The sequence below is a fragment of the Triticum urartu genome, chromosome 4 (assembly GCF_003073215.2).
Source record: "Triticum urartu cultivar G1812 chromosome 4, Tu2.1, whole genome shotgun sequence".
Taxonomy (NCBI): Eukaryota; Viridiplantae; Streptophyta; class Magnoliopsida; order Poales; family Poaceae; genus Triticum; species Triticum urartu.
Window position 1 is genome coordinate 53907430 of NC_053025.1, and position 20665 is coordinate 53928094.

A 20665-nucleotide genomic window follows, 5' to 3' on the forward strand; every position below is an offset into this window, starting at 1 on the left:
CGCATTGACCAGATTGTTGACTCCACAGCCGGATGTGATTTGCTTTCATTTCTTGACGCATACTCAGGATACCATCAGATCTTCATGGCAGAAGAGGATGAGGAGAAGACCGCATTCATTACTCCATGCGGCACGTACTGTTTCATACGGATGCCTTTCGGATTAAAAAATGCTGGCTCAACATTTGCAAGAGTAGTCCATGTCGCTCTTGAGCCACAAATACACAGAAATGTGGAAGCCTATATGGATGACATAGTGGTCAAGAGCAAGGACAAGGCAACTCTGATTCAAGATTTAGACGAGACCTTTGCAAATCTGCACAAGATCAGCCTCAAACTCAACCCAGAGAAGTGTGTGTTTGGAGTCCCCTCCGGCAAGCTTCTCGGGTTCTTCGTGTCTCAGCGGGGAATTGAAGCCAATCCCGACAAGATCAAGGCCATTGAGCAGATTGAAGCACCAAAGCGCGTCAAGGATGTACAAAGACTTGCCGGTTGCGTGGCTACTCTCAGCAGGTTTATCTCTAGGTCTGCTGAGCGCGCCATGCCATTTTTCAAATTATTAAAAAAGGCAGGTCCAGTGAAATGGACTCCGGAAGCGGAGGCTGCGCTGCAAGACTTGAAGAGATACCTGTCCTCCCCTCCAATACTTGTCGCACCTAAGCCACAAGAGAAGTTGCTGCTGTATATAGCAGCAACCAATCAAGTGGTTAGTGCTGCGTTAGTAGCAGAGAAGGAGGCAGATGATGAGCCAGGAACAACGGCAGGCACATCCAGCGACAAGAAGGGGGCTTCCCCGACAAGCTCTGGTCCCAACAAGGATGGATCTGCGCAGACGCGCGAAGAGATACAGAAGAAAATGGTGCAGTGCCCAGTTTACTTTGTCAGTTTCCTTCTGCAGGGGGCTAGGTCAAGGTACTCTGGCGTGCAGAAATTGCTTTTCGGCCTTCTCATGGCCTCGAGAAAGCTGCGCCATTACTTCCAAGCACATGAGATAACAGTTGTCACTCGCTTTCCGCTGAAGAGGATACTACAGAATCCAGAAGCGACAGGCAGGATTGTTGAGTGGGCACTGGAACTGTCAAGCTTTGGCCTCAAGTTTGAAAGTACTTCAACTATCCAAAGTAGAGCATTGGCAGAATTTATAGCAGAATGGACGCCAACACCAGATGAAGAAATTCCAGAAACGAGCATCCCAGTCGAAGAAGCAAGCAAAGAGTGGTTGATGTACTTTGATGGTGCCTTTTCGCTGCAAGGCACCGGCGCTGGCGTGCTGCTTGTCGCACCCACCGGAGAGCACCTCAAGTACGTAGTCCAGATGCACTTTCCCAAGGAACAAGCAACAAACAATACTGCAGAGTATGAAGGCTTGCTTGCCGGTCTCAGGATCGCGGCAGACCTTGGGATCAAGAAGCTCATTGTCAGGGGTGACTCACAGCTTGTCGTCCGCCAAGTAAACAAGAGCTATCAGAGTCCGTTGATGGAAGCCTACGTCGACGAAGTGAGAAAGCTAGAAGAGCACTTTGACGGCCTACAGATGGAGCATGTTCCAAGAGCTCAGAACGCCATTGCCGATGGCCTGTCAAAGTGCGCCGCACTTAAGTTACCTGTGGAACCAGGGATCTTTGTGCTCAAACTGACTCAACCGTCCGTAACGCCATCAACTGGACAGAGCAAGAAGAGGAAGTTGATTTCTGGTGACTATTTTCCGGCAGAGCTTCCTGAAGCCGCTGCCAAGAAGATCCCCAAGATCAACGCTAAGAGCGCTGAGGAGCAATATGCTCCGGCAAGCCCTAGGGTTTGTTCCGTTGAAGAAGAAGCTCCCGACAAGTTTTGCTCCGGCAAGCTTGCCGGGGAACGTCAAGCTCCGGCAGAGCTGCAGGTTCTCGCCGTAGAAGCGGATGTTCCCGTAGCAGCAGATTTGCCTTTAGTCCTTGTTGTCGAGCCGCAAGCTCCAGCATGGGCACAGCAGATTGTCCGTTTCCTTCAGACAGGAGAACTTCCCGAAGAGCAAGAAGAAGCGGAAAGAGTAGCCCGGCAGTCAAGTATGTACCAGTTTGTCGACAAGACACTGTACAGAAGAAGACTCAACGGTGTGAAATTGAAGTGTATTCACCGGGAAGACGGACAAAAGTTGTTGGCAGAGATACATGGAGGCATATGTGGTCACCACATTGGCGCAAGAGCACTTGTCGGCAAAGCATTCCGGCAAGGTTTCTTTTGGCCGACAGCCCTCCAGGATGCAACTGCACAAGTAACCAAGTGTGAAGCGTGTCAGTTCCATTCCAAGCAGATACACCAACCAGCTCAAGCTCTCCAGACGATCCCTTTATCCTGGCCATTTTCGGTCTGGGGGCTCGACATCCTCGGCCCCTTTCCCCGAGCAGTCGCGGGCTTTGAGTACTTGTACGTAGCAATCTACAAGTTCACAAAGTGGCCGGAAGTGGAACCAGTGAGGAAGGTGACAGCACAGTCAGCAGTCAAGTTCTTCAGGTCGATTGTTTGCCGCTTCGGGATCCCTAACAGGATAATCACCGACAACGGTACACAATTCACGAGCCGCATCTTCATGCAGTACGTCCAAGATCTTGGCGCCAAGGTCTGCTTCGCTTCTGTTGCTCACCCGAGAAGCAACGGTCAAGCGGAGAGGGCAAATGCTGAAGTGCTGCGTGGGCTCAAGACCAGAACTTTTGACAGGCTGCACAAGTGCGGAAGAAACTGGATCGAGGAGCTGTCGGTGGTTCTTTGGTCGATCAGGACAACGCCAAATCGAGCCACTGGCCAGACACCTTTCGCTCTAGTATATGGAGCAAAGGCAGTTCTCCCCACAGAACTCGTATACGGGTCACCTCGAGTGCTCGCCTATGATGAGCTTGAGCAAGAGCAGCTGCGACAAGATGACGCGCTGCTCCTTGAGGAAGACCGTCTTCAGGCTGCTGTACGAGCTGCTCGCTACCAGCAAGCTTTGCGCCGCTACCATAGCCGCAAAGTTAACGCCAGAAGTCTCGAGGAAGGCGATCTTGTTCTTCGGCGTGTTCAGTCCGCCAAGAATTCCAACAAGTTGACGCCGAAGTGGGAAGGCCCTTACCGGGTGAAACGAGTCACTAGGCCTGGCGCTGTCCGCCTTGAGACCGAAGATGCCATTCCGGTGAGCAACTCCTGGAATATTGAGCATCTTCGTAAGTTTTACCCGTAAGGCGCGGTTGCCGGAACCTGTTCCGGCAACCACCTTTTGTACAAGTCTTGCTGCTGTTGCATGTAATCCTTTGTACAAAGCCGGGCGCAGACCCCGCGCATAAGTAAAGCTCATGTGCTCCGCACATTTTGTCAATTTCATGCTTTCTATTTTTTGGCATATATGATCTGACACTTTGTGCAGCACCTACTCCATGGTAAGCAATAACGAGCTGTAAGGCTCCATATCTTTATTTTCTCTTCTTTCTTTTTTCTCAAGGAAAGGAAGGTTCCCTCGCCCACAAGTTTGCCAGGGAGGAAAGGAGAAGATAATGGTATGGACCAGGCATCGTTCAAGAAAATTTCGCCTTACCGAGAAGCAAACAACAGAAAAGCTAAGTTGCCAAAGTTTGAGCAATCAGATTTTTTAAATTTTAAGTTATCTCCCTTGAACGACCGCACTTTGTATGGAAAACCTGTGGGCGGAGGAACCAACTCGTAGCTAGTTGCGCCCTTACTTTGTTTCGAGTCCGCTCAACAACTTAAGTGAGCTGCAACTAGTTGCGACAAGGTTTCTTGTCGGTAGCGGCACCGCCAGCAGGCTGCTGATGTCCTGCACTCAGCGCTCGCGGCTCAGGTGCCTGCACCGGCAAGTTCCCTAAAAGCGTAGGGCAAAAACATACAAAGGGAGGAATCAAGTAAAGGGAATAACATTGCAATCATTACCCAGAATAGAGTTATATTACAAAGATAGCTTGTCGCGGCTCTAACAGATTGTTTTCATAACATGACAAACAGCGACAAGAAAAGAAGAAATGGGCGGCCTAATCTACGCGATCGCCCTCGATTCTCTTGATCCCGCTCACCTTGTCCACAATGGGTGCGACAAGGGCCTTGAGCGCCTCCAGATCAGCATCCGGCGGCAGGGTCTTGAGGACGTTGGTGAGGTTGAGGCCCGGATTGCGGAAGGCCACCTTCACCAACACTTTCTGAAGAGCTCCCGCGCAGATCTTGCGCGACTCGTCGGCCAGCTGCTTTGGGATCCTCTCCCGGAGTCGCTGGAGGGCCGTCGCCACGCCCTTGAAGAACAAGACGAGCTTGGCGCTGGGTTGGAGGTTCTCGTCGGAGGGATACCCGAGATCCTCCATCCCCAGCTGCGCCAACTCCCTGTCAATATCTGTGGCAGCGCTCACGAGGCTCTCCGTCCAGTGCTCCACATTTTCCCTGAAAGCATTCTGGGTGGCGGCAACACTTTCCAGCAGCGCCTTGTCGGCCTTGATCTCTTCTTTCAAGGCCGCCTCCTGCTTCTTGGCGCCGTCCAGAGTCTTGGTCAAAGTGGTCAGCTTCAACTCAAGATTCGCGTTGGAGTCCTTGGCGGCACTGAGCTCTTTGCCCTTCTCGGCGAGATCGGCCTCCAGCTGCGCCACCTTCGTCTCTAGCTCCTTCTTGGCGGCCTCGGCGGCGGCGGCAGCATCCTCTGCTTGCTTGAGGGCTCCGCCGAGTTTTTCCTCGCGCACGGCAAGCTCCTCCTCATGGGCGTCAAGATTGACCTTCCGCTGCGCCAGCTCGCCCTCCTCCGCGGATAGCTTCACAGCGGCAAGCCGCTGTTGCTCTTCGACCTCAGCCTTCTCGAGGAGGAAGGCCTTCTGCGCTTCGACAAGTTGCTCTCGCTCCTCCGCCAGGGACCGGAGAGCTTCCTGGTGGAGACCCCGGAGCTCCTCCGCGCGCTTCTCAATGTCTGCTCCCGCCTTCGTGACAAGCGCCTCGCGGGATTCCAGCTTGGCTTGCCGCGCGCGGTAGAGCGACAACAACTTCCGCAGCAGCCGCTCTTCCTCAGGCTCGTTGCTGCTGCTGCTCGGCGCGTCAACCAGCGTCAGCCCCGCGGAGGCAAGCACTTCCCCGTCGAAGATCTCTCCCTCGACCGGCGCCCTGGAGCTTGATGCCCAGGGGAGGTTGATGAAGACGTCATCGCCGGCCTTCAAGTATACGCCTGGCTGGGGCTCTTCGGAGCCTGGCGCTGCGGCAGCGGCGGACGGGTCGGCGGTCGGTGTAGCGCCTGGCGCTCCTGCGGCCTCAGGGCCGTCAGTGCGATCGCCGGACCCCTCGCCAGTTGCTGCGGCGGCAGCCTTGGCGGCCTCTGCGTCGGCGGGATCGCCAGCACCGGCTGCTTCTTCGGCGGCAACCTCGATCTCCATCGGCTCTGTAGCAGATGGGTCTGATAGCCGGAAAGGGGAGAAGAGTCAAGCAAAAACCCAAGAAGATCAAAAGAAGAAGAACCCAGGGGAAGTTTTGAAGCGAAAGGATTACCTATACCGGGTTCTGCAGTCGTGGTCTCCACCGTCGGGGGGCCGCTGGTGCTGTCCCTTGCCGGAGAACCCTCCCTTGCCGGAGACTTCTCCCTTACCGGAAAGCTCTCCCTTGCCGGAGAGCTCTCCCCTGTTGGGGGATTCTCCCTTGGCTCCTGGTGGGGTTGCTCTGCTCCTACACAAACCAGTAGTCAGATATCAGCAAAAACAGAGTATCCATGCGCACCTCACAGCGGAAAGCAAACCATATACTTACGCTGGGGGCTGCTCTGGAGAAAAGTTGTCGGGTCCGGCAAGGTTGTCTCGAGCGCACCCCCCGCTGTCGCAGTAGGTTCGTCCTCGATGACAATCACCGGGAACTCCCAGGTGGGTCTCCCCCGTTCCTGCAAGGGGCGATGCGGCGGCGAAGAAAATCTGCGCCAACAGCGCCTACAGTGAGCCCGGCAAGCCTGAGGCGTAGGATCCGGGTGACAGCAATCTTCAGCCTGTCGTCTTCCGGGGCCACGTCACTCCAATCGCTGCCGCGTGCTACTGGGGTTTGGCGCCGGGTGGTGAATGGCTGCGGGTTCTCCTCGTCAATCCAGCACCAGTCTGCTCTCCACTCCTCCCACTTGCCGCGGAATTCTCCCTCCAGATAAGTTTCCTTCTTGTCGGCCCTTGAGATCCAGGCGATTCCGCCGGATAAAGGCTCTCCTCTCTCTACTCGGGGTATGAAGAAGTGGCGAAAGAGGGCTACATTGGGATGGACTCCGACAAAGTTTTCGCAGAGATGTGCGAAAACTGCCATGGTCAGGACGGCATTGGGGGTGAAGTCAAGGAGGTGGAATCCGTAGGTATTCATGATGTCGCAGAAGAATTCAGAGAAAGGCGGGCAGAGCCCGCAGTAGAAGAACAAGGCGAAGAAAGGGTATCCGTTTGGGGCCTTCTTCCAAGCGGCGGCGGGAAGTACTTTCGTGCACGGATGCGCTCGTGTCTCCGTCGACCAGAAGAGGTAGTAGTTCTCCCTCAGCTCCCTCGCGGCAAGCTTGGGGGGGAAGACTGCCCGCTCCTTTCGCAGTGCCGCAAGCCGCTGCGCCTCGGTCGACTTCACGACCTTCCCCTTGTCGGCTTTTGGAGCCATGGCGGAAGTGGTGGAGGAAGTCGACGGCGTTGGTGGTGCTGGTGGCGATGGGGGGCGGAGCGCTGCTCTCTTTCGGCCTTGGGAAGACGAGGGAGCGGCGGAGATTTCTGAGATTGGAGCAGCAACGGGCGAATGGGCGAACTACCCCTGTTTCCCCTGCTTATAAAGAGGGAGGGAGCGGATGTTCCGCATTTCCGAATAAAGAAACCACCCACGATCTCTCCCACGACGCCGCATTCAACGCGTGCCGTTCGGGGAGGGCGCGGTGGATACGGAGAAAGATACGGCGTAACCTAGGCCGCGCGTGCCCGTGCCCTGTTTTGGGCCTGGCCCAACAGCGCTCGGCACTGTGTATGGCCCAGGCCCGGGGGCTCCTGTCGGTGTACTAGAATAGGGGTACTCTAGTATCCCGAACTTGTGCACGGGCAGTCGCAGCGTCCCGCGGCAAGGCTTGCCGGGCGACCGCCAAGGTCCTCCGTGGTTCCTTTGGAGCCATTCAAGAACAAAGTATCCAAGCCAAGGAGACAAGACCCCAGCAAGAGGAGCTTGCCGGGAAGGCCACCCAAGGCATCTCAAGGAACTTGCCGCGACGCGCCACGCGTCCCGGCAAGGCCCGGTGAGCGACAAGCTCCCGGACGCGACAAGACAACGACCGCGGCAAGGCGCTTGCCGCGGCAAGCCACCACTCTGTGCCCGCGCTCCAGCACATCCACCAACGTGTCGCTCTGGGACCCTTCCAGGCGTGCGTGGCGGGAGGCTGTGCAGCCAGCGGTGCACGGTGGCAAGCGGCGCTGACAAGATTGCCATCGTGGCGAGCGGTGGCGTCCCTGACGGTCCCTTTTACACTATTTAGGCGACACAGACGGGCATTTAATGCCCTTGTCCCCTGCCGTCAGGGTTAGGTATGATACACTGTAGCAGGTAGCTGTACCTACCGCAGCACCTTTCCATTTTTACCCTTGTCTACGTTGCCACCTGTTGGTGACCCCTTGAGCATATAAAAGGAGGCCCATGCGCAACGTAGGGAGGGTTAGCTAGTTCAAGAACACTCACGCTCGGTATCGTTAGCTGCTGGTGTGTACTGTAGCACTCCACGCTCCCGAGCAAGAACTCAATACAAACCACAAAGCAGGAGTAGGGTTTTATGCATCCGTGCGGCCCGAACCTGGGTAAACCGCTCGTGTGTTTCGCCTCGATCTGCTCTTCGTGCGACCTCCGCCCCCGCCGAACCGAAAGGGACTCGGTCCGCCGGTCCCATAGGTGCTCGTGGATCAGTACCCCGGCATAGGGTATACAATAGATCTGGTACACAGCATGGCATACTTTATAGAACCTATGGCTGAGGCATAGGGAATGACTTTCATTCTATTTCCATCTTCTGCCGTGGTCGGGCTTTGAGTCTTACTCAATTTCACACCTTGTAACACAGGCAAGAAACCTTTTCTTTGACTGTTCCATTTTGAACTACTTCAAAATCTTGTCAAGGTATGTACTCATTGAAAAAACTTATCAAGTGTCTTGATCTATCCCTATAGATCTTGATACTCAATATGTAAGCAGCTTCACCGAGGTCTCTCTTTGAAAAACTCTTTTCAAACACTCCTTTATGTTTTGCAGAATAATTCTACATTATTTCCGATCAACAATATGTCATTCACATATACTTATCAGAAATGTTGTAGTACTCCCACTCACTTTCTTGTAAATACAGGCTTCACCGCAAGTCTGTATAAAACTATATGCTTTGATCAACTTATCAAAGCGTATATTCCAACTCCGAGATTCTTGCACCAGTCCATAGATGGATCGCTGGAGCTTGCATATTTAGTTAACACCTTTAGGATCGACAAAACCTTCTAGTTGCATCGTATACAACTCCTCTTTAGTAAATCCATTAAGGAATGCAGTTTTGTTTATCCATTTGCCAGATTTCATAAAATGCGGCAATTGCTAACATGATTCGGACAGACTTAAGCATAGATACGAGTGAGAAAATCTCATCGTATTCAACACCTTGAACTTGTCGAAAACCTTTTGCGACAATTCTAGCTTTGTAGATAGTAACACTACTATCAGCGTCCGTCTTCCTCTTGAAGATCCATTTATTTTCTATGGCTTCCCGATCATCGGGCAAGTCAACCAAAGTCCATACTTTGTTCTCATACATGGATCATATCTCAGATTTCATGGCCTCAAACCATTTCGCGGAATCTGGGCTCATCATCGCTTCCTCATAGTTCCCAAGTTCGTCATGGTCTAGTAACATGACTTCTAGAACAGGATTACCGTACCACTCTGGTGCGGATCTCACTCTGGTTTACCTACGAGATTTGGTAGTAACTTGATTTGAAGTTACATGATCATCATCATTAGCTTCCTCACTAATTGGTGTAGTAGTCACAGGAACAGATTTCTGTGATGAACTACTTTCCAATAAGGGAGCAGGTACAGTTACCTCATCAAGTTCTACTTTCCTCCCACTCACTTCTTTCGAGAGAAACTCCTTCTCTAGAAAAACTCCGAATTTAGCAACAAAAGTCTTGCCTTCGGATTTGTGATAGAAGATGTACCCAACAGTCTCCTTTGGGTATCCTGTGAAGACATATTTCTCCGATTTGGGTTTGAGCTTATTAGGATGAAACTTTTTTATATAAGCATCACAACCCCAAACTTTAAGAAACGACAACTTTGGTTTCTTGCCAAACCACAGTTCAGATTGTGTCGTCTCAACGGACTTAGATGGTGCCCTATTTAACGTGAATGCAGCTGTCTCTAATGCATAACCCCAAAGCGATAGTGGTAGATCGGTAAGAGACATCATAGATCGCACTATATCTAATAAAGTACGGTTATGACGTTCGGACACACCATTACACTATGGTGTTCCAGGTGGCGTGAGTAGTGAAACTATTTCACATTGTTTTAATTGAATACCAAACTCGTAACTCAAATATTTTACCTCTGCGATCATATCGTAGAAACTTTTATTTTCTTGTCACGATGATTTTCCACTTCACTCTGAAATTCTTTGAACTTTTCAAATGTTTCAGACTTATGTTTCATCAAGTAGATATACCCATTTCTGCTCAAATCATCTGTGAAGTTCAGAAAATAATGATACCTGTCGCGAGCCTCAATATTCATCGGACCACATACATCAGTATGTATGATTTCCAACAAATCTGTTGCCCGCTCCATTGTTCCAAAGAACGGAGTCTTAGTCATCTTGCCCATGAGGCATGGTTCGCAAGCATCAACTGATTCATAATCAAGTGATTCCAAAAGTCCATCAGCATGGAGTTTCTTCATGCGCTTTACACCAATATGACCTAAACGGCAGTGCCACAAATAAGTTGCACTATCATTATTAACTTTGCATCTTTTGGTTTCAATATTATGATTATGTGTATCGCTGTGTAACCATATAAGGTTTTATTCATGTAAACAGAACAACAATTTATTCTCTTACTTAAATGAATAACCGTATTACAATAAACATGATCAAATCATATTCATGCTGAACGCAAACACCAAATAACACTTATTTAGGTTCAACACTAATCCTGAAATTATAGGGAGTGTGCGATGATGATCATATCAATCTTGGAACCACTTCCAACACACATCGTCACTTCACCCTTAACTAGTCTCTGTTTATTCTGCAACTCCCGTTTCGAGTTACTAATCTTAGCAACTAAACTAGTATCAAATACTGAGGGGTTGCTATAAACACTAGTAAAGTACACATCAATAAGATGTATATCAAATATACTTATGTTCACTTTGCCATCCTTCTCATCCGCCAATCACTTGGGGTAGTTCCGCTTCTAGTGACCAATCCCTTTGCAGTAGAAGCACTTAGTCTCAGGCTTAGGACCAGACTTGGGCTTCTTCACTTGAGCAGCAACTTGCTTGCCGTTCTTCTTGAAGTTCCCCTTGTTCCCTTTGCCCTTTTCTTGAAACTAGTGGTCTTGTTAACCATCAACACTTGATGTTTTTCTTGATTTCTACCTTCGTCGATTTAAGCATCACGAAGAGCTTGGGAATTACTTTTGTCATCCCTTGCATATTATAGTTCATCACGAAGTTCTACTAACTTGGTGATGGTGACTAGAGAATTCTATCAATCACTATTTTATCTGGAAGATTAACTCCCACTTGATTCAAGCGATTGTAGTACCCAGACAATCTGAGCACATGCTCACTAGTTGAGCGATTCTCCTCCATCTTTTAGCTATAGAACTTGTTGGAGACTTCATATCTCTCAACTCGGGTATTTGCTTGAAATATTAACTTCAACTCCTGGAACATCTCATATGGTCCGTGACGTTCAAAACGTCTTTGAAGTCCCGATTCTAAGTTGTTAAGCATGGTGCACTAAACTATCAAGTAGTCATCATATTGAGCTAGCCAAACGTTCATAACGTCTGCATCTGCTCCTGCAATAGGCCCGTCACCTAGCGGTGCATCAAGGACATAATTCTTCTGTGCAGCAGTGAGGATAAACCTCAGATCACGGATCCAATCCGCATCATTGCTACTAACATCTTTCAACACAATTTTCTCTAGGAACATATCAAAATAAACATATGAAAGCAACAATGCGAGCTATTGATCCACAACATAGATATGCTAATACTACCAGGACTAAGTTCATGATAAATTAAAGTTCAATTAATCATATTACTTAAGAACTCCCACTTAGATAGACATCCCTCTAATCTTCTAAGTGATCACGTGATCCAAATCAACTAAACCATAACCGATCATCACGTGAAATGGATTAGTCTTCAATGGTGAACATCATTATGTTGATCATATCTACTATATGATTCACGCTCGACCTTTCGGTCTCCGTGTTCCGAGGCCATATCTACATATGCTAGGCTCGTCAAGTATAACCCGAGTATTCTGCGTGTGCAAAACTGGCTTGCACCCGTTGTAGATGGACGTAGAGCTTATCACACCCGATCATCACGTGGTGTCTGGGCACGACGAACTTTGGCAACGGTGCATACTCAGGGAGAACACTTCTTGATAATTAGTGAGAGATCATCTTATAATGCTACCGTCAAACAAAGCAAGATAAGATGCATAAAAAAGATAAACATCACATGCAAGCAATATAAGTGATATGATATGGCCATCATCATCTTGTGCTTGTGATCTCCATCTTCGAAGCACCGTCATGATCGCCATCGTCACCGGCGCGACACCTTGATCTCCATCGTAGCATCGTTGTTGTCTCGCTAATCTTATGCTTCTATGACTATCGTTACCGCTTAGTGATAAAGTAAAGCATTACAGGGCGATTGCATTGCATACAATAAAGCGACAACCATATGGCTCCTGCCAGTTGCCGATAACTCGGTTACAAAACATGATCATCTCATACAATAAAATTTAGCATCATGTCTTGACCATATCACATCACAACATGCCCTGCAAAAACAAGTTAGACGTCCTCTACTTTGTTGTTGCAAGTTTTACGTGGCTGCTACGGGCTTAAGCAAGAACCAATCTTACCTACGCATCAAAACCACAACAATAGTGTGTCAAGTTGGTGTTGTTTTAACCTTCGCAAGGACCGGGCGTAGCCACACTCGGTTCAACTAAAGTTGGAGAAACTGTCACCCGCAAGCCACCTCTGTGCAAAAGCACGTCGGGAGAACCGGCCTCGCGTAAGCGTACGCGTAATGTTGGTCCGGGCCGCTTCGTCCAACAATACCGCCGAACCAAAGTATGACATGCTGGTAAGCAGTATGACTTATATCGCACACAACTCACTTGTGTTCTACTCGTGCATATAACATCAACATATAAAACCTAGGCTCGGATGCCACTGTTGGGGAACGTAGTAATTTCAAAATTTTCCTACGCACACGCAAGATCATGGTGATGCATAGCAACGAGAGGAGAGTGTGATCTACGTACCCTTTGTAGATCGACAACGGAAGCGTTTGGTTGATGTAGTCGTACGTCTTCACGGCCCGACCGATCAAGCACCGAAACTACGGCACCTCCAAGTTTTAGCACACGTTCAGCTCGATGACGATCCCCGGACTCCGATCCAGCAAAGTGTCGGGGAAGAGTTCCATCAGCACGACGGCGTGGTGACGATCTTGATGTACTACTGCTGCAGGGCTTCGCCTAAGCACCGCTACAATATTATCGAGGACTATGGTGGCTGGGGGCGCCGCACACGGCTAAGAATAAGATCACGTGGATCAACTTGTGTTCATGGGGTGCCCCTTGCCTCAGTATATAAAGGATGGAGGAGGAGGAGGCCGGCCAAGGCTAGGTGCGGCCAGGATGTGGAGTCCTACTAGGACTCCAAGTCCTAGTAGGAGTCCACCAAGAGGGGAGGAAGGGAGAAGGAAGTGGAGGAGAAGGAGAGGTGGCCGGCCCCCTTTTCCCTAGTCCAATTCGGACTAGAGGGATTCTCCTCTTCCCACTAAAGCCCATCAAGGCCCATTGCTTCTCCCGTAACTACCCGGTACTCCGAAAAATACCCGAATCACTCGGAACCTTTCCGATGTCCGAATATAGTTGTCCAATATATCAATCTTTACGTATCGACCATTTCGAGACTCCTCGTCATGTCCCCGATCTCATCTGGGACTCCGAACTCCTTCGGTACATCAAAACTCATAAACTCATAATATAACTGTCATCGAAACCTTAAGCGTGCGGACCCTACGGGTTCGAGAACAATGTAGACATGACCGAGACACGTCTCCGGTCAATAACCAACGGCGGGACCTGGATGCCCATATTGGCTCCTAGATATTCTACGAAGATCTTTATCGGTCAGACCGCATAATAACATACGTTGTTCCCTTTGTCATCGGTATGTTACTTGCCCGAGATTCGATCGTCGGTATCCAATACCTAGTTCAATCTCGTTACCGGCTAGTCTCTTTACTCGTTCTGTAATACATCATCCCGCAACTAACTCATTAGTTGCAATGCTTGCAAGGCTTAAGTGATGTGCATTACCGAGAGGGCCCAGAGATACCTCTCCGACAATCGGAGTGACAAATCCTAATCTCGAAATACGCCAACCCAACATGTACCTTTGGAGACACCTGTAGAGCTCCTTTATAATCACCCAGTTACGTTGCGACGTTTGGTAGCACACAAAGTGTTCCTCTGGCACACGGGAGTTGCATAATCTCATAGTCATAGGAACATGTATAAGTCATGAAGAAAGCAATAGCAACATACTAAACGATCGGGTGCTAAGCTAATGGAATGGGTCATGTCAATCACATCATTCTCCTAATGATGTGATCCCGTTAATCAAATAACAACTCTTTTGTTTATGGTTAGGAAACATAACCATCTTCGATTAACGAGCTAGTCAAGTAGAGGCATACTAGTGACACTTTGTTTGTCTATGTATTCACACAAGTATTTTGTTTCCGGTTAATACAATTCTAGCATGAATAATAAACATTTATCATGATATAAGGAAATAAATAATAACTTTATTATTGCCTCTAGGGCATATTTCCTTCAAACTTTGTATTGAGATCCAAAAAGAGAGAAGAAGCCATCTAGCTACTAACTATGAACCCGAAGGTCTGAGGTAAACTACTCACACTTCATCGGAGAGGCTATGATGATGTAGAAGCCCTCCGTGATGACGGCCCTCTCCGGCGGAGCTCCGGAACAGGCCCCAAGATGGGATCTCGTGGATACGGAAAGTTGTGGCGGTGGAATTAGGTTTTTGGCTCCCTGTTCTGATCGTTTGGGGGTACGTAGGTATATATATAGGAGGAAGGAGTACGTCGGTGGAGCTCCGAGGGGCCCACGAGGCAGGGGGGCGCGCCCTAGGGGGGCGCCCCCCACCCTCGTGACCGCCTCTCTGATGCCTTGGCGTAGGGTCTAAGTCTCCTGGATCACGTTCGATGAGAAAATTATGTTCCCGAAGGTTTCATTCCGTTTGGACTCCGTTTGATATTCCGTTTCTTCGAAACACTGAGATAGGCAAAAAACAGCAATTCTGGGTTGGGCCTCTGGTTAATAGGAAAGCCCAATATAGTCCAAAACAGTAGATAATATAGCATGGAGCAATCAAAAATTATAGATACGTTGGAGACGTATCACATGGCAATCCCTACTCACTCATATTGATATCTATTGATGGGCATCTCCATAGCTCGTTGATACGCCTAGTTGATGTGAGCTATCTTCCCCTTTTTTGTCTTCTCCACAACCACCATTCTATTCCACATATAGTGCTATATCCATGGCTCACGCTCATGTATTGCGTGAAGATCGAAAAAGTTTTGAAAATGTCAAAAGTATGGAACAATTGCTTGGCTTGTCATTAGGGTTGTGCATGATTTAAATACTTTGTGTGGTGAAGATAGAGCATAGCCAGACTATATGATTTTGTAGGGATAGCTTTCTTTGGCCATGTTATTTTGAGAAGATATAATTGCTTTGTTAGTATGCTTGAAGTATTATTATTTTTATGTCAACATGAACTTTTGTCTTGAATCTTTTGAATCTGAATATTCATACCACAATTAAGAAGATTTACATTGAAATTATGCCAAGTAGCACTTCGCATCAAAAATTTTGTTTTTATCATTTATCTACTCGAGGACGAGCAGGAATTAAGCTTGGGGATGCTTGATATGTCTCCAATGTATCTATAATTTTTGATTGCTCCATGCTATATTACCTACTGTTTTGGACTATATTGGGCTTTATTTTTCACTTTTATATTATTTTTGGGACTAACCTATTAACCGGAGGCCCAGCCCAGAATTGTTGTTTTTTGCCTATTTCAGTGTTTCGGAGAAACAGAATATCAAACGGAGTCCAAAAGAAATGAAACCTTCGAGAACGCGATTTTCTCATTAGATAAGACCCAGGAGACTTGGACCCTCCGTCAAGAAAGCCACGAGGCGGTCACGAGGATGGAGGGCGCGCCCCCCTGCCTCGTGGGCCCCTCGAAACTCCACCGACGTACTCCTTCCTCCTATATATACCTACGTACCCCCAAACGATCAGATACGGAGCCAAAAACCTAATTCCACCGCCGCAACTTTCTGTATCCACGAGATTCCATCTTGGGGCCTGTTCCGGAGCTCCGCCGGAGGGGGCATCGATCACGGAGGGCTTCTACATCATCATCCAAGCCCCTCTGATGAAGTGTGAGTAGTTTACTTCAGACCTATGGGTCCATAGTTAGTAGCTAGATGGCTTCTTCTCTCTTTTTCGATCTCAATACAATGTTCTCCCCCTCTCTCATGGAGATCTATTCGATGTAATCTTCTTTTTGCGGTGTGTTTGTTGAGAACAATGAATTGTGGGTTTATGATCCAGTCTATCTATGAATAATATCTGAATCTTCTCTGAATTCTTTTATGTATGATTTGTTATCTTTGCAACTCTCTTCGAATTATTAGTTTGGTTTGGCCTACTAGATTGGTTTTTCTTGCCATGGGAGAAGTGCTTAGCTTTGGATTCGATCTTGCGGTGTCCTTTCCCAGTGACAGAAGGGGCAGCAAGGCACATATTGTATTGTTGCCATCGAGGATAACAAGATGGGGTTTTTATCATATTGCATGAAACTATCCCTCTACATCATGTCATCTTGCTTAAGGCGTTACTCTGTTTTTAACTTAATACTCTAGATGCATGCTGGATAGTAGTCGATGAGTGGAGTAATAGTAGTAGATGGAGGCAGGAGTCGGTCTACTTGTCTCGGACATGATGCCTATATACATGATCATACCTAGATATTCTCATAACTATGCTCAATTCTGTCAATTGCTCAACAGTAATTTGTTCACCCACCGTAGAATACTTATGCTCTTGAGAGAAGCCACTAGTGAAACCTATGGCCCCCGGGTCTCTTTCTCATCATATCAATCTCCATCACTTTATTATTGCTTTGCTTTTTTACTTTGCCTTTTACTTTTCACTTTGCATGTCTATACCAAAAATACCAAAAATATTATTTATCATCTTTATCAGATCTCACTTTCGTAAGTGAGCGTGAAGGGATTGAGAACCCCTAAGCGCGTTGGTTGCGTTGAGATATTGTTTTTGTGTAGGTACGAGGGACTCACGCGTAGCCTCCTACTAGATTGATACCTTGGTTCTCAAAAACTGAGGGAAATACTTACCCTACTTTACTGCATCATCCTCTACTCTTCGGGGAAATCCAACGCAATGCTCAAGAGGTAGCATTGCCTTAATCATTCATTTTTTTCAAAATGTTTTATCTTTTGAACCATGCGTCCAAATTATAAACCATTTTCTTGTTGTGTTTTTCGCGTCGAGATCTTTGAAACCAGATCCCATGTTAATAGATTTGGACAAAAAAATCTAAAAAAATTGAAAACCCCAGGGGAAATCCGGAAAGAGGAAAAAAGTGAAACCAGAAATAAAACTGGAACAAAAAATACGAAAAAAACAGAAGCACGAGTGTGTTTTTTATTTATTTATTTTCAAAAGCATAATTGTATTTTTTTACTTTTCGGGAAGCACAAGTGTGCCTCACGGCCTCATCAAAAGCACAAATATACTTTCACTTTCTATGAAGCACAATTCATAGAAGCATAGTTGTGCTTTTTTACTTTTCGAAAAGCACGGTTGTGCTTTGCCATGAAGCCTAGCTAAAAATGCCAAAACCATCCTTAAAAAGATTTTCAAAAACCTAAAAGACCAAAACACCATGCCCTGAAAAGGTCAAAATAGCCCTATAAAAGGCCCGCGATTAAAAAGGTCATGCCGTGTCCGGCCTTAAGGAGAGCAACTAGTTAAGGGGCACCCCTTACGGGAGCACCGCGAGGGTCACTTTGGTGCGCTGAGAGCGCGACAAGTGGTGTGTTTAGCCACCGTCACGTGTCGCATATTGGGCGCTCCCTCGGGATTTTTTTTTTCTATACGCGTTTTAGATGTTTTTTCTAGGTTTTTTGGGTACTTGGTTTTCCAAGGTTTTTGAGAAAAAAATTGCGCTGATTTTTTTCTTCCATGATAAGCACATATTTGCTTCTCATGAAGGCATAGATTTGTTTCCGTGAGAAGCGCAACTGTGCCTATGTGCCTCTCAAAAAATAAATAAATATTTTCTTTCACAAGAAACATAGATTTGCTTCTCGTTGAGACATAGATTTTCTTTCGCGGGAAGCACAATTGTGCCTCTTGAAAAAGAGGAGGGATTGCTTTTTTTAGAAGAAGCACAAATTTGCTTCCGCGAGAAGCACAACTATGCCTCTCAAAAAGAAAAAATATGTGTTTTTTGTTTACACGTGAAGCACAAAATTGGTTCTCCCGAAGGCACAAATTTTCTTCTGCGAGAAGCACAGATGTGCCTCTCAAAAAGGGCAAAAAAGTGCATTCTTTTTTTTGGCTTCTACAAGAAGCACACAGATTTGCTTCCCGTGAGAGCACAAATTTGGTTCCAGGAGAAAGCACAGCAAAAGTAGGAAAATTCGTGCTTCTAGCTCCGGTTTTTCTCTTCCGTCTTTTTTCATAAAAATTCATCGAACCTATTAACATGTAATCTAGTTTAGAGATCTCGACACGAGAAATCCAACAGAGAAAACGTTCAGAATTTAGACGGACGATTCAAGCAATACAACATTTTGAATAAACTTTCGGGTTGCGAGAAGTGGCAGATGGGAGTGACATTTGCAAGATCGACCTGGATCCTAATTAGGGATTTCGTGTCTGAAGTCTTGAGAGCTCCTGCTCGACGCTCGCGAGCATCAAGTTGAGGAGGTTTCGCTGATAGAGGTTGTTTGCGGGCTGGCTTGTTCGCGGCCCGTTAACTAAGTTTGCCCCGTTTGTTAATTCGAACGTTGTCGTGGCTGTTTTCATACTGCTTCGCGTACGTGTACGCTGCTTCCGTTGCTAAAAAAAGAAGTGTACGCTGCTTCCCAATTCTCAAAAAAAAAAACGTGTACACTGCTTCCTGAACTTTTTCGTGGCTGTTTCCTGTACCTTTTCGTGGCTGTTTCCTGAACTTTTTCGTGACTGTTTCAGTTGTTTCAAAAGTTTGTACAATAATTTTGTTTCTGCATTTGTACAGTGAGAAATGCAGACCTGAGGATAATAATAAGAATCAACAACTTTTAGTACAAGAATTTGTACTAATTGTTGGTTCTGAATTTGCAGCAATATATCTTCTAGTAATTTGAAGAGTAATTAGAATGAGAAAAAAAACAAATGTTCAGTGTATATATAAAATTGAAGAGTAAAGTGAAGGGTAAATTCTTGTGTTGTTACAATATTCAGAGACAAAAAGAATCAGCAGAAACATTGTTTTGGCACAACTTGCTACAGAATGGAATAAATTTTCTCACAGAAAAAACTAGTTTCACAAGTGGGCAGATATTTGTTGGCTCTCTTTGCATTTGTAATTCTATCCACTTGTACATCTGTTCATCCATGTCTCTGTGCACCTGTAACAATTTAATTTATGTTAATTGTTGGAAAAGAACATTATCAAGTGTGAAGAAAAAAAGATTACTCGTAATATCAGCAAAAGTAGGCTTATGCACCACTATTGTATTTCCAAGGAAAATATGTTCCTCATGAGATTAATTTGAATATGCGGAATCGCTGAAGAAAAGGAAGAAATTAAATAAAGTTAGGCCACAAAATCATATCTAACAACCCTCTATTGCTGTAAAATGTTGAATAAGATTAATGTGTACATGTTCATGCAGGAATGATTTCACCAGTGGTAGTTGAATTTCATTGTCTTTACAATTGACTATGTGATATAAGAACTTCTCATGAATTTCTTTAATAATAAAAGTAGCTGAACCTTTTTAATGAACAAGTTTAAAGAATGGAATGAACAAGAATTGATTTGACAAATGTTGAGCCGAATGAAACAGGTTTAATAAACAATTGTTCAACCATAAATAAGTAGTTGAACATCTTTTTTGTTAACAATTTGAACAAAAAAGAGATATGTAAATATATTGAACAAAAAATCCAGGCAATTAATAAAAATGTTTAACAAACGTTCAAATTTGTTTTTTTCTATTTAACCTATTAAAAACAAATATTCAGTTTTTTGTCGCAAACAAATGTTCCATATTTTATACAAAAATATTCATCGTATATTACAAAATTGTTCATGGTATATTTAAAAAAACATTAACTATGCATTATAAAATTGTTCTCGCATATTAAGAATGTGTTCAACGTATATTACACAAAAATGTTCAGTGTGTATTCAGAAATTGTTCAGCATCGATTACACAAAATGTTCAATGTGTATTCAAAAATTTTCAACGTACATTAAAAATGTTTAAGGCCTACCAAAATTGAACAATAGACTTTAATAGGTTAAACAAAAATATGGAACGAATGAACTCTTAAGAATTTAGTTGAACAGAAAGTGAATAAGTTTAATAGACGGTGACCAAATGTTGGAATGTTAATAAACATAAAAAATTCCTTTTTACGCTGAAAGTTGATTAAGTAAGAAACAAATACACATAATGACAAGTTAATTAGAACCATGCTGAAGTAGATGATATTCTGCATGGCAAACTCTGCAAAAGGCAATAAAATTAGAACCACCCAGCACAAAAGGAAACATCACTTTGTTTCACCTTTTCTTATAAAAATATGGGACCAAACTTCACTGCATATGGAAGACATATGTCATGTTCAGATTGAGAATGATTGAAAAAATAGCACCCATGCAGAATAAGGAAAATTGCTTAACGAAATAACACTATGAATCACCTTGCACATACTATTTGGGGACCAAACTTCACTAACTATGGAAGAACATCATCACATCAGAACTGCCAAATTTGTGAGAAACGAAACACATCCAAGCACCAACTAGTGTTCAGATTGAGAGGTTTCGCTTTTACATTTCACTCGATCTACTCTAATTCTAGACTCAGGAAGCCAACTGGACCAGATTGTTCTTCCATAGCGCATATGTCAACCGGCGATATGAAGGACTTTGTTGTTGTGCTAGAAAATGCCTACTTAACCATAGCGCATATGCTTTGCTAACCATTGCAACAAATCCATGTCTGCGCACATTCAGAAGATGTTTGAATTAGTCT